The sequence below is a fragment of the Maniola hyperantus genome, chromosome 18, assembly GCF_902806685.2.
Source record: "Maniola hyperantus chromosome 18, iAphHyp1.2, whole genome shotgun sequence".
Taxonomy (NCBI): domain Eukaryota; kingdom Metazoa; phylum Arthropoda; class Insecta; order Lepidoptera; family Nymphalidae; genus Maniola; species Maniola hyperantus.
This window is the reverse complement of record NC_048553.1, coordinates 8,036,474-8,050,817: the sequence shown is the minus strand read 5'-3', so window position 1 is coordinate 8,050,817 and position 14,344 is coordinate 8,036,474.

Here is a 14,344-nt window from a genome sequence, read left to right as displayed (position 1 = left end):
AAACCAAACCAAATTCGAGAGTCGAAATACTTCCGCGTTACAGTAAACTGGATCTTAAGTGCGTTGTTTTAAAGCTCAAGTTTGTCTACACTTCTATAGCCAGCGCTCCAAGCGGAAACATTGCGAAATTAAAATCAGTGGCATTGAATATTTGACTTCAATTCAAGGCTGTTTAGGTCCATTTTACTGTAACGCGGAAGTATTTCGACTCTCGAATTTGGTTTCGTTTGGTGAGACGTAAAATCTTGTACTACGGGTACTGTACGCTTAGTATAAGATTTTACGTCTCACCAAACGTTGCTAGAATTCGAGAGTCGAAACACAATACCGTCAAAGTAAAATGAACCTAAAAAGCCTAGAATTATTGAAGTCGAAAATTCAATGCCACTGATTTTAATTTTGCAACGTTTCCGCTTGGAGCGCTGGCTGAAGATGTGTAGACAAACTTGAGCTTTAAAATAAGATGGTTAAGATCCAGTTTACTATAATGCGGAAGGTTTTCGATACTCGAATACTATCAACGTTGTTGAGACATAAAATCTCGTACTATAAGCGTACAGACTCTTAATACCTATTTACAGTAGCCGGCAAGAAATATTATACATCGACTTTTAAAATGAGATTTCGGCTTTGTAGAGCGTTGTCTCTGTCATTTATACCTATGTGACGTTTTGTATGTTTGTTTTGTTTGTTTGTTCGTGACCGGCCGCGCGGCGGTCTCAACGACAGCTCCAATGCTCTACAAAACCGCTATCTCTTTCTAGAGGTCGATGCACAATATTACCTGCAGGGTACTCCTACAAGAGGTCGCCATTCGCACCTGGGACCCCTACTTCTATCAGTTTTCCGAACTATGTGCCCTGCCCATTGCCACTGCAGCTTCGCGACCCGTTGAGCTATGTCGGTTACTCTAGTTCTCCTATGGATCTCCTCATCTCTGTTTTAATCACGTAGAGTAACTCCAACCATAGCTCTCTCCGTCGTCCTCTGAGTGACTCTGAGCTTTCTTTCGAACTGGAAGGCGCAGCGTTGCAGGCGCACCCCCTACTAGGTGGACGGACGACATCAGACGAGGCGCAGAGAGTCGATGGATTCAGGCGGCGCAAAACCGTGTCGGATGGAAGTCCCTGTAAGAGAGGTTGATGATGATGATGATGATGATGACTGTACAAGAAAATGGAAGGAAGACGCGTGGACGCGTCCTAATCGAGGGCGGATACCGTACGGCATGGAGAGTATATATGGCATCACGCCGTGCCCGCTGTCCGCCCCGCAGGACGCACCCGCTCCCAGCTGGGCCGCAGACTGGGTGATGGAAATAATTTTGTGTTTGCAGAGAGTTTTTAAATGAATTTTGATTTAGAGCACAGCACTGCTGATTCATAGCTCCATGATTTAGAGTGGCCCAGTGCGGATTGACAGGCAGCCAAGTTTCCTCGCGATGTTTTCATTCACAATTAAAGCAAGTGATATTTAATTGTTTAAAACGCACATAACTCCGAAAAGTTAGAAGTGCGTGCCCGGCATGAGCCCCCGACCTTGCAATTAGGAGGCGGACGTCTTAACCACTGGGCTATTATGCCTTATACCTTGATTATAATATATGGTGTTAAATGTTAAAATCATCTGTAAACGGGCAACAAGTTAACCTACTAAGACCTATCCAACGACACCCCACGGCCCACACCACGAGATAGGTGACAAAAAAAATCGACCCCTTTGACCACTGTTTACGCGTAGGGGTTTCAAGGTTTTGTTATAGCACTTTGTCCCATGCTAAATTGCAACTTTCTTGTATACTAATAGAGACAAACGGAGGTTTTTCCATCAGGTACCCCAATGGCTAATACCAGCTTTTCCGTAAAAAAAAATAGTTTCACTATCGTTACATTATAATCCTCCGATTTGACAGGTTGAGATGGCAATCGGGGTAAGAGGCGGGAGGACACCTCGCACACCCACAAATCACCCGCGCTCGCCCGCACCAAGTTAGCGCGGGGGCTGTGTGCGCGTGTGCGGGGCGTTCCCTCCTCGATTGGTAATTCGATCTGTCTCGTAATAGGTACTATACTTATAGGAACAATAAGTCATAAGTACCTAATACATGTGTAAGCCAAAGATAGAATACATCCTTCTCTGAAGATCCTTTTCACGCATTATTACAAAACAATCGGCTCAACAACTGGGAATGCCCAATGCCGCTCATTCATCGCTACGGTATACTTTACAAGGCCTGAATCGTAATGCGATAGTCATGACACAAATTTCAAATCCGGTGTATTTGCCCGCTTAGCTACTATATAGAAACGTAACGTAAGTAGAAACGTCATAATCATGCCGTAGCGTAGACACGAAGTTTTCTCTTTGTTTATGTGGTAGTTGGTGACCTTCAGTATCAATAGGCTACTTGACAATTTTTTTAAGTTGGTCTTAAATGGTTAATATTTGTCCTATTATATCAAAAAAATTAACACTATATTTTTTTGCGCCCTAAAAACCGTAAAACTTTAATTTAAAAAAATATTTTTCTTAGACAGGTGAAAACACTGTCGGCCATGTTTGGCCGATAGATTATCTGTGCTCTGACGTCATGCATTTGTAAACAACAGTATAACCCATGTTTGGCCGATAGATTATCTGTGCTCTGACGTCATGCATTTGTAAACAACAGTATAACCCTGGGTTATACTGTTGTTTACAAATGCATGACGTCAGAGCACAGATAATCTATCGGCCAAACATGGCCGACAGTGTTTTCACCTGTCTAAGAAAAATATTTTTTTAAATTAAAGTTTTACGGTTTTTAGGGCGCAAAAAAATATAGTGTTAATTTTTTTGATATAATAGGACAAATATTAACCATTTAAGACCAACTTAAAAAAATTGTCAAGTAGCCTATTATGAGTAAGTTGCTGCTATGTATTTTTGTAGGCTGACCAGCCCAGCTGCGCTAGGGCACAATTTCTACAGTAGCTGGCAAGAAATATTGTTAATCGACCTTTAGAATGAGAATGCGATTTCAGCTTTGTAAAGCACCCAAGTGACGTTTTGTCGGTCTCAACAACAAAGACAACATTCTACGAAACCACTATCTCTTTCTAAAGGTCGATGTACCATATTTTCTGCCGCGTAGGTACTGTAAAAATCCTTTCTTGAGGAACAGGGGTCTACGTTTACGAAACCTACGAGTGCATGCAAAATCTAAAATTCCCAGACCCAGCGCGCTGAACACAGCGATTTGAACTGTTATAGTTCCTTTTATTCATATACTTCCATACTAACTATCTAAAATTGTCTATCTATCTGCTAGTTTTTTACAACCCATCTGTTTAACCGATTTTATAAAACTTACTTATTATTACCCAAATGGAACGGCGAACTTTTCCATCTAAACATATAAAAAGAAAAGGTGACTGACTGATTAACGCACAGCTCAAACTATTGGACGGATCGGGCTGAAATTTGGCATGCAGATACCTTTTTGATTATGACGTAGGCATCTGCTAAGAAAGGATTTTTGAAAATTCAACCCCTATGGGGGTGAAATGGGGGTTTGAAATTTGTGTAGTCCACGCGGAAGAAATCGCGAGCATAAGCTAGTATTCATTATTAGTAAATGTTGGGGCCGGGGCATACCTTACCTGCAGAGGTGTAGCGCGGCGGCCTTTATTTATAACAACCGACTTTTGAAATTTGTGTAGTCCACGCAGACGAAGTCGCGAGCATAAGCTAGTTCATTCATAATAAGTAGTATAAGTACATAGTTTGTTTTCTTTGATTTTTCACTCTTATCTATAGGTTTCGTCTTTTGTTCCTAATACTATAATATGGTTTAACTTTGTCTCCGATAGAAAAAAAATAACTTACTTTTTCTTTACAGGTATGTAGGTATACCTACTAAATAGTTTTTCAAGACCCCGAAACTAAAACTATGAAACAAACAAATACAATGGATACAAAAATTGGTTTTAAGCAAATAAGGGATGCTTAATGGCTCAAAAATAACGCGTCATTACCCTCTTACTAAAGATAAATTACTTGAGTAATACTTTCACACTCTTATTATGGCTAATCTCTTTCTTTGCCCTTGAACACGTCGTTACAAAATGTGCCAACCCAACATGATACGTGTGAAAGGAAATTACAGCTGCTACACATAGAGGTACTTATTAAATACTCTGGACAAAATCAATCGTTGAAATTTTTGTCATCTATGTTTGCGATACGAAGCGCCTGACACACAGTGCGTATCGTCCGCGACAGGTCGAGATGGCAATAGGGGGGGGTTTTAACTCCCCGCACACCACCCGTGCTAACCCGGTGCGGGCGACCGTGGGTGACGTGCGGGTGTGCAGGGCGTCCGCCCGCCTCATTGTTATCTGCCGTCAATACAAGAACGAATACTTTACTACGAATGCGAAAAAGTGCATTCCATACATACCTACCGCCTAAGGTAGGTAAACCCATCCTAAACCTTACGAGTACTACTCAATGAAAATAATTATGAAATTAAATAAAAATATTTCATGGGCATTCTAAGGGACACTTCAATTTTTTAATTAAATATGTCTTTAAAAACAGGTTTACGAGTTGAGCTTATTTATAAAAACTTAAATGTTATATAAATGTTGTGTTATATTAAGTACTAGTTGATGCCCGCGACTTCTTCCACGTGGATTTAGGTTTTTAAAAATTGTGAGTTAACTTTTTGCCCAGTATTATTCATATTTTCACCCGTGTGTGCCAACCGAAATAGGTGATGAGTTGGCAGCTAGGGGTTGCCCGCACGCAATTTGGGGTTGTAGAACTTGCTATTTTTGTGAGTGTCGACTCATATAGGTATAATGGAAATCTATGATGGTGACTATGGAGGTTATTCCAAACAAGATGTTTTTAGGGTTCCGTACCTCAAAAGGAAAAAAGGAACCCATATAGGATCACTTTGTTGTCTGTCTGTCTGTCCGTCTGTCTGTCTGTCTGTCCGTCTGTCTGTCTGTCTGTCCGTCTGTCTGTCGTGTCTGTCAAGATAACCTAGGGTAGGTACTTCCCGTTGAACTAGAATCATGTTTGGCAGTTAGGTAGGTCTTATAGCACAAGTAAAGGAAAAAAATCCGATAACCATGAATTTGTGGTTACTTCACAAAAAAAATTAAAATGTGTTCACGAAAAAATGAATTTCGAAATCACATGTGTGATTTTATATTTTAGCTTGCAGTGTTCTACATAAAATTACTAGGTAGGTATATCTTGTACGATGGTACGGAACCATTCGTGTGCGAGTCCGACTCGCACTTGACCGGTTTTTATTGTTGTGGGTTGTATTGTAAGCCTTTGTTTGTATCGCGATATACGTATAGGTACGACATACGATGGAAGCTGCATAATACTTAAAGGCTATTTTTCATACCGGAAAATCGAAGAGATCCGTTGGGATTTTTAAAAACACAAATCCACACAGACGAAGTTGCGGGCATCATCTATCCAATGTAAAATGCAACACGCAAAAGACCAGCTTAATTTTACCAAGCACCTCCTCCGAACTGCCCGATAGCTCTCGGGTCAATATTATCCAATACTTTTATGCAATTTTCCTTTCACGTGCTCGTTTTCCTATACCAAAGAACGCTTTTCCTATAGCTACATAATTACCAAAGAAATCCACGATCCATTATGATAAAAGTTGCCACTTGTAGACCGACACGATCGTTCTATAAATCGGAAACAGCCCAACTATAAACAGCTGCTTTTGGTCGGCCAATTGATCAACTGATCAATTTAAACATTCAGAATTAACTATTGTTCTGCGAATTCAAATTTGCGGTCTACGGGTGAATCGTTGATGTGCTTGTAAAATATAGTCCGCGACAGCTTGAGAATTGAGATGGCAATCGGGGTATGAGGCGGGAGGACGCCCCGCACACTCGCACGTCACCCGCACTCACTCGCACCGGGTTAGCGCGGGCGCTTTTGTTGTTTACTTCACAACTAAAGAAGTTGTATTGCCCCGCGGGCAGCGAGATTTTGCGACGACTATAAAATATTTTGTGTTCAGTACAAGCGCGCGTTGGTGCCTCCAGGCGGGTTGAATCGCCATATTATTATTATAGCGTGCACTAGTTGGTAGTTAAAGAGTAGGAAGTCAGACGAAGCGTATGTAAATTAGAGTTAATTATAATACGAGTATGCTGTGAGCTCAGTAACGTAACATCAATAATTACAGGTAGTGTAGGACGTAGGTGTAGCTATTAAGCTTTACATAATTGATAATAATCTACTCTACGATAGTTAGGCACCCCTCCAAAAGGTACCTACTACCTACCTATTATGTGGAATGTTGAGATTTTAAAACATTATAAAGTAAGTATTTCCTTTAAAAACCCGGCCAAGTGCGAGTCAGGCTCGCGCAATGAGGGTTCCGTACTACAGTCGTATTTTTTCGACATTTTGCACGATAATTCAAAAACTATGATGCATAAAAATAAATAAAAATCTGTTTTAGAATGTACAGGTGAAGACATTTCATATGATACCCCACTTGATATAGTCACTCACTTCGAAAGTTGAAAATACTAATTATTAGTTCATGACCACAATTTAATTTTTTTTGTGTGATCTAACCCTAAATTCACGGTTTTCAGATTTTTTCCCAAATATCAGCTATAAGATCTACCTACCTGCCAAATTTCATGATTCTAGGTCAACGGGAAGTACCCTGTAGGTTTCTTGACAGACAGACGGACAGACAGACAGACAGACAGACAGACAGACAACAAAGTGATCCTATAAGGGTTCCGTTTTTCCTTTTGAGGTACGGAACCCTAAAAAAGAATTTGCTGAGTTTCTTTCCGGCTCTTTCCATGTTTTTTAGGGTTCCGTACCTCAAAAGGAAAAACGGAACCCTTATAGGATCAATTTGTTGTCTTTTATACTCTTTTTAAAAAACTAACTTGAGATAAAACTGAAACAAAGTCTCTGCAAAATAATAATATGATATCCAGAGCGCGACGTTAGCAAAATGATCCTCCTCGTAAACAACTTTGTTATGAGACGATTCTTTGTGCAATACAAAGCGCGGATTTCGTGCATTTATATTCGTTTTAAAGCTCATAACCATCATAACGTTACTTTATACTACGAGTACTTACCTACTTATGTTTAGAGTGCAGAATAATAGGTAGGTATTATTATAATGTAAATAGGAGACTTATGCCAGTACCTACAGAGCCTCTAAAGAATAAGATAAATCTTGTAGGTATCAAGTCATCCCACGCGGGCATGGTTTGTATGTACATCATCTATATAGTATCCATTATCCATATTTGGAATATAACTTCTAGGTACCTTGTACTGAATTGGTAACCGGTATCCGTGGGTGTCTGGTGCACTTCGACAGTCCGTTGTGCCGGATCCTTTTTTCCACGCACATGCAAACTGTGGAACCAACTCCCATCGGCGGTGTTCCCACATGGGGATTATTCCAGGGGCGGACCAGCAAATTGCTGCAAGACCGGCAACGCATAGGCAGTTCCTCTGGTGCTGCACTGCAAATGTTCATGGGCGGCGGTAATCACTTAACATCAAGTGACCCGCCTGCTTGTTTGCTCGCTATTTTTAGGGTTCCTTACCTCGAAAGGAAAAAAGGAACCCTTATAGGATCACTTCGTTGTCACGTGTTCATTTATTTTTGTGCATAATAGTTTTTGATTTTTCGTGCAAAATGTCAAAAAATACAACTGTAGGACGTGTAGGATTCATATTAAATTAAATTAAACCCTCGGTGCGCGAGTCTGACTCGCACTTGCCCGATTTTTTATAAAAAAAAACCTAACCGAGTAACTCTCGAACTCATAAGTACTCGTAACTTTAACTTTTGAAACTATCGTGAGTGATTTCCATTATAAATAGATTATTCTGACTATACTCACGCATTTAGTCGACGTAAGCCCGACTAGTTTTGAACTCATCCGGAGTCCTTTTTCACAGGGACTCAGCTCGCAACGCGTCGCGTTTGAATCGCGTGTGTTGGTTATTTACAAAAATTGCTATTGAATACCTAAATCATTAATAGCGATGCACACTGTGCCGACCATGATCCGGGTTAGTTGAGGCATAATACAGTGTCTACTTCAACCGCAATCGGATTTCTAATAATGTTTGGCCGACATTTACAGTTTTCCCATGGTTGAATTACATATTATCGGGTCGTTGTACTCCAGTACTCCAAATAGCAATTGGGGAGGGAACGCCCCGCACACCCGCACAGCCCCCACGCTAACCCGGTGCAGGTGTGCGGGGCGTCCCCCCGCCTCATTCCCCGATTGCCATCTCGACCTGTCGCGTACTATTATAGTGTATTTCTGCCACGAATATGAAGTAGAATTTTTTTTTAAAGCTGGCAGTGAATTTGTAAAATTTTAGAGATTGCGGTCACTAAGCAGCTCAGAATCGTCCATGGTTGGTCAGAAGACTGGTCGACACAAGCATTCGGGAAATTGAGATTTTCCGGCCTTTGGAAAGCCCTATCAAAGGGCAAAATAAAGAGGGAAATTGATCCGACATTTTGAGCGGAAGAAATGATCGTGCCAAACGGGAATTGAGAAGTACCTACCTACGGCAACGTAATTGAGGATATTTGATGATGGAGTGATTTTAAAGGATAGGTATTATTGTATAATTATTTGTGCTTGTAATTTTGATATACCGTTTAGCTTGTTTTTGTTGATAGCTGAGACTCAATCCTCAGAAAAGGGTACCTAAGTAGTAGATATCTTGCATAAGTATAATCGTATTATTGTACATGTGTAGTGTTCTAAAATGTTTTTAATAAACTTAATAAACTTACCAAAATATTATGAAAGTTAATAAAATAGATGTTGTATTTAAGTATTTACGAGTAAGTACCTAATTAGGTATTATAGATAATTATGTAAGAGATCCAGGACAAGGACGAAATTATTTACAATATTGTCATAGTGCGGGTGTAATTTGTATTCATTATAAATTCGCGCACGAAAATACCAATGCAGATGCATTCAATAGCAGAGAAATTAATAACATGTCTATTCAAATACAGTATTCCAAACTGGAACCACAAAATCCTTATATATAAAACTACCTTTTCTTCGCGACTTCATCCGCGTGGACTACACAAATTTCAACCCCTATTTCACCCCCTTAGGGGTTGAATTTTCAAAAATCCTTTCTTACCGATGCCTACGTATTAATACTATCTGCATGCCAAATTTCAGCCCGATCCGTCCAGTAGTTTGAGCCGTGCGTTGATAGATCAGTCAGTCAGTCAGTAACGTTTCCCTTTTATATATTTAGATTGAAAGTCCTGACTGACGGACTGACTGACTGATTAATATATTAACGCACAGCCTGAACCGCTGGTCCTAGAGACATGAAATTTGGAGGTTGTGTTCTTTGTTAATGTTAATAGGTATCCACTAAGAAATAATATTTTGTTTGAAATTTATGTAGTCCATGCGGATGAAGTCGCGAGCATAAGCTAGTCTAATAAAAGTTAAGTACCTAGTCGGGAATAGCTTGATGATACGATTTTTTTTATTTATAGATTGTAGCTTGGCTGCAATCAGACATGCTTGCAAGTGTTGTTGCAAGCGAGGTAATAGCGCCAGTGTTTTGGGCACAATGCCCATAAATGACCATTTGAACGGCGTATATTTTTTGTAAATATAAATTTTTTAGTGATAAGTTTTTCTGTATGTTTTATAGACTAGAGATAGACTTTATAACATTACCTTTAATAAATATAATTTAGTTTTCATAACCAGTGATGTTGCACCCTAAGATGAATTAATGCGCTTGCCTAGAAGTTATCTATTCAATTTTGACGTGAAGGTGGATATTAAAATTATTATTGCATATTGCGTAGATTCCATTCCATGATAGCAGGACAAAAGATACGTTATTAAATATTATGTACCTAATTTCAGAGTCTATCTTAACAGTGTCGCAAGGAACGTAAAACATAAGTTATATGCAATGACTCAATTAGGAATTATTGATCGATAAAAATATGATTGGTATTGATATTGTAAGTAACATGACATCCGAAAATGTTTATTGTACATAGCATAGGTAAAGCCGTTGCCAATTACCTAGAAATAATCAAGAATAAAAGAGAGGATCAAAAGAATAATGGCAAGAAATCCTTTTGTATACTCTTTGAAAAATAACACAAGATGCGATCTATCACTAAGGCTCCATCCAGCCTCACAGAAGCGGCGACTTTCTGTAGTCTGCCGGCTGACTCTGAGATCTATAGTAAAATTATCTTGTCTTTTAAAGGGAAAGTAAAAGGAACGGGTCTTCAAAAGCTGTCAACCTATCTCTTCTTCTTCTTCTTTTCTTGTCTATGGCTCTATGTACTGCGGTTTTGTTGTCCGCAATAATTCCGCCAATGTCAATTCAGTGGAGAAAACATCGGTGTACTTTGGTTCTTGAATTCTTTTCATGAGAGACTTTTCTTTCTATCCTTTGTTAGACCTAGACATCACCAACCTATCTCTATGCTGTCAACTGGCGGCATGACTTTGACAGTTGACACTTGCGACTGACGGGTGAGATCATGGAGGGATAGAGAAAAATGCGAGGGCTGAATTTACTGTGTTCTAGAAGTGGTTCTAAACGCATAAAGACTGTACTTAGTAACTATGTAATTACTAATCAATTTTTAATTTAATTTAAACAACTTTATTGTTAACAAAATAATAGAGAGTAAGAATACAGGATACGCTTGAAAAAACAAAAGGGCGACTAAAGTGATCTCTTCCAGGCAACTTAAGAACCAACCAAGTACCTAACCTGTGAGTAGAATTAAGAGCAAGAAAGTAACATGTGTGTTTGTAAATCACCGGCGTTTCATTGATGATCTGGAAACCATGTCAATTACTTACTGAGACGTAGAATGGAGTATCCATCCCAACCGAGAGCTTAGTGATCTTTGAACAAGACGAGGACCATAAGGGGAGTGGCGTTTTTAACAATAGAGTGTAGGTACCTTACCTACTTACAATTTATATTAACTTTGCTCAGATGTTACAAAGAGTTAAAACGAGCCAGATTTGTCACAGACATAAAATAATTCTTGTCTCATTTTAATTATAACTAAAGCCTGAACAAAGTTAAAGTACGCTTCAGTGACAGGGACAACGCTCTACAAATCTGCTATCTCCTTCTAAAATGTCGATGTACATTACTTTCTGCCGCGTACTTCATCCAATCCATTTTTCGAGGCCTTGAAAAATTGACTTCATTGAAGACGCAAGATTGACTGATGGTTGAGGCAATACGTGGCGTAGCGACAGTCGACACTGACAGCCCTGCCGATATACCTGACTTTGTACCACCAAATAAATCAATACTATAGATCATACACTGCGCAGGTAGGTAAAAGGTCAGAGTTTTTTTATATCTGATGGGAATTAAACGCATAGTGTGAAAGCTCTATAATTGAACTCAAATTGATATAGTTTTAGGTTTAATTATGTATTTTGATTTTAATTTAGAACAAACTAAATTAAAAACACTTAACAAAACGATGGGGCTGGCATATAGATTATCTGTAAAAGCCCTTTACAAAATGTCAGATTAAAATAAAATAGATTAGGCGTTAAGTCGCAAACTGTGAGTCTGGTGTGAACACAGCCTAAATCTTAATCCTACAGAAAATGTGAGGAAACTTTCGTGATATGTTCCCGAGAAAGGGATTAATCGGGATTGTAACGTTGTATTAAAGTTATTTTTAACTTCGAAGGATTTTGAAAATCAATGATCGAGGTGAAAATGTGATAAAATATTAGATTAAGGATGTAGTTATGGTACCTACTGTAAGATTTCGTAAGTCTATTTTCATTTTACGTAGGTTACCTACTTATCTGTGAAACTTAAAAATTATCAAATAAGTATTACCTAATGTCATCTTATATCTTTTTTTACCAGAAGCTAGATAAGTAATTTGTTCTGTTTAGTTATTTATTTAATTATCTAAAACGTTTATCCACATTTATTGTGTAGGTGTAGGTACCTACTCGCATACAACCATCGATCAAAGCAATAGAACGTGCTGATTGAATGAACGCGTAGGTGGACTAAATAAATTGACATCATGGCTGCAAAGAGCTTTGTCAATATCTCTTGAAAATGTAAATTTTTGTTTAAGTAATATAACACGTAACAAAAATGCTTGACGAACGATGCGATGTTTTCATTAGTCTTCTCAATTCTCAAGATGGAAATCTTAGAAGCACTTTAAGTGTCCCGTAAATCCTTTTAGGACTAAAAAAAATATTTGCAAGACTTAATTATTTATTTGTGTTTGGAGTGCAACTTTCATAGTTCGCGACAGGTTGAGGTGGCAATCGGGGTATGAGGCGTGGGGACACCCCGCACACCCGCACGTCTCCCGCGCTCGTCCGCACTGGGTTATCGCGGGCGCTGTACGAGTGTGCGAGGCATTCCCTCCCCGATTGCCATCTCGATTTGTCGCGTACTATACCTTAACCTATCCATATCCATATACCGTGCTAATATTGTAATTATGCGAATTGTGTCTGTTTGTCTGTTACTATTCACGGTATATTCATTTTCAACGAAATGAACTCTTTATCTCGGAAAATGAAACAGTTCAAATTTTTTTTTTAAACCGAAATCCATACGGATGTAGTCGCGCACTTATAACATGGGAAAGTAAGTAAGTCTGTCTGTTTGTTACTTTTTCACGGCTTGAGCTGTGAAATCGGTACAACTGTTGACAGCTGTACCAATCTTGACGAAAATTGGTACAGATACAGCAACTTACATCCTTTCGGGTAACGAACATTTATCGCTGATATACAAAAGGAATAGGCTAGTTGACACTTTTTTTAAGTTGGTCTTAAATGGTTAATATTTGTCCTATTAGATCAAAAAAATTAACACTATATTTTTTTGCGCCCTAAAAACCGTAAAACTTTAATTTAAAAATATATTTTTCTTAGACAGGTGAAAACACTGTCGGCCATGTTTGGCCGATAGATTATCTGTGCTCTGACGTCATGCATTTGTAAACAACAGCATAATCTCCCAAAGTTTAATAAACATGACTTCTATACTAGTTTACATGAAAAATATAGTAATTATCGTTATTGTATCATCCGAGAATGTAAAAACGCATCGATAAAGACCACAGGAAAGTTGTGGATTAGAGTGCCCAGTGAAATAAATATACGTAACACGCGAAGACTTGCTTAAAGGGATCCTATATCACTAACGACTACAACCCAAATTTATTTTTGCAAAGATCACTTTGTTGTAAGTCTTACTTAATAACTTATTCAATTTATAAAGAGAAAACGATATTTTTTTACGTTTACTATGAGTTTTTAGAAATATATAAAAACTAGTTTATGCTCGTGACTTCGCCCGCGTGGACTTCATAAATTTCAAACCCCCATTAACCCACTCAGGGGTAGAATTTCAAAAAATCCTTTCCTAGTGGATATCTTCTCTTTACCTACAAAGAACACACCTACCAAATTTCATGTATCTAGGACCAGCTGTTTAGATGTTTAGGCTGTGCGTTGATATAAGTTAGTCAGGACTTTAAATTTTATATATATGGATACTACGTTAGTCCCCGCGTGACATAGAGATGACATTTCTTTGTTTACATATTTAATGACGTCACATCATGGCTGACAGCGTTTTCTGCGTTTCAAATAAAAATAAAAACTGTTTTTTTTTTTAATTGGATTTATATATCCATCCTGCGTTTTTAATAATTGTTATTGATAAGTATATTTCGTTGTCTTAAGCAAAATAATATAATAAATAATCATTTATTGGACGAAATTAGATATGAGTCAAGTAGCCTATTCCATGTGACAAACGAAGTCTTGGGTATCAGCTTGTTTATACTTACTATCTATATTAATATTATAAAGTTAGGTAAGAGGTTAAGTTTATAAGTTTGTTTGTAGGGGGTAATCTCTGGAACTAGTGCACCGATTTTGAAAAATTTTCACCAATAGAAAGCTACATTATTCCTGTGTGACATAGGCTATATATATTTTTATAAATTAGAGATATCTACTAAAATTGTAATGTATTGTAATAATTGCTACCCGTGCGAAGCCGGGGCAGGTCGCGAGTATGTTATAAATGACATTAGCTTCGACTCCAAAGGAGCTTCGATTGTTTATAACCTTTCAGTTTCGACGAAATCCGGCGCCAAAAACCGGTCCGGTCACTTTCCATGACCAAAGTCAAGCACAGAATCATCCGAATGAGTCAGATATCAGTTTTTTGGGTGCTTTCTCCCACACCTGTACTATCACGG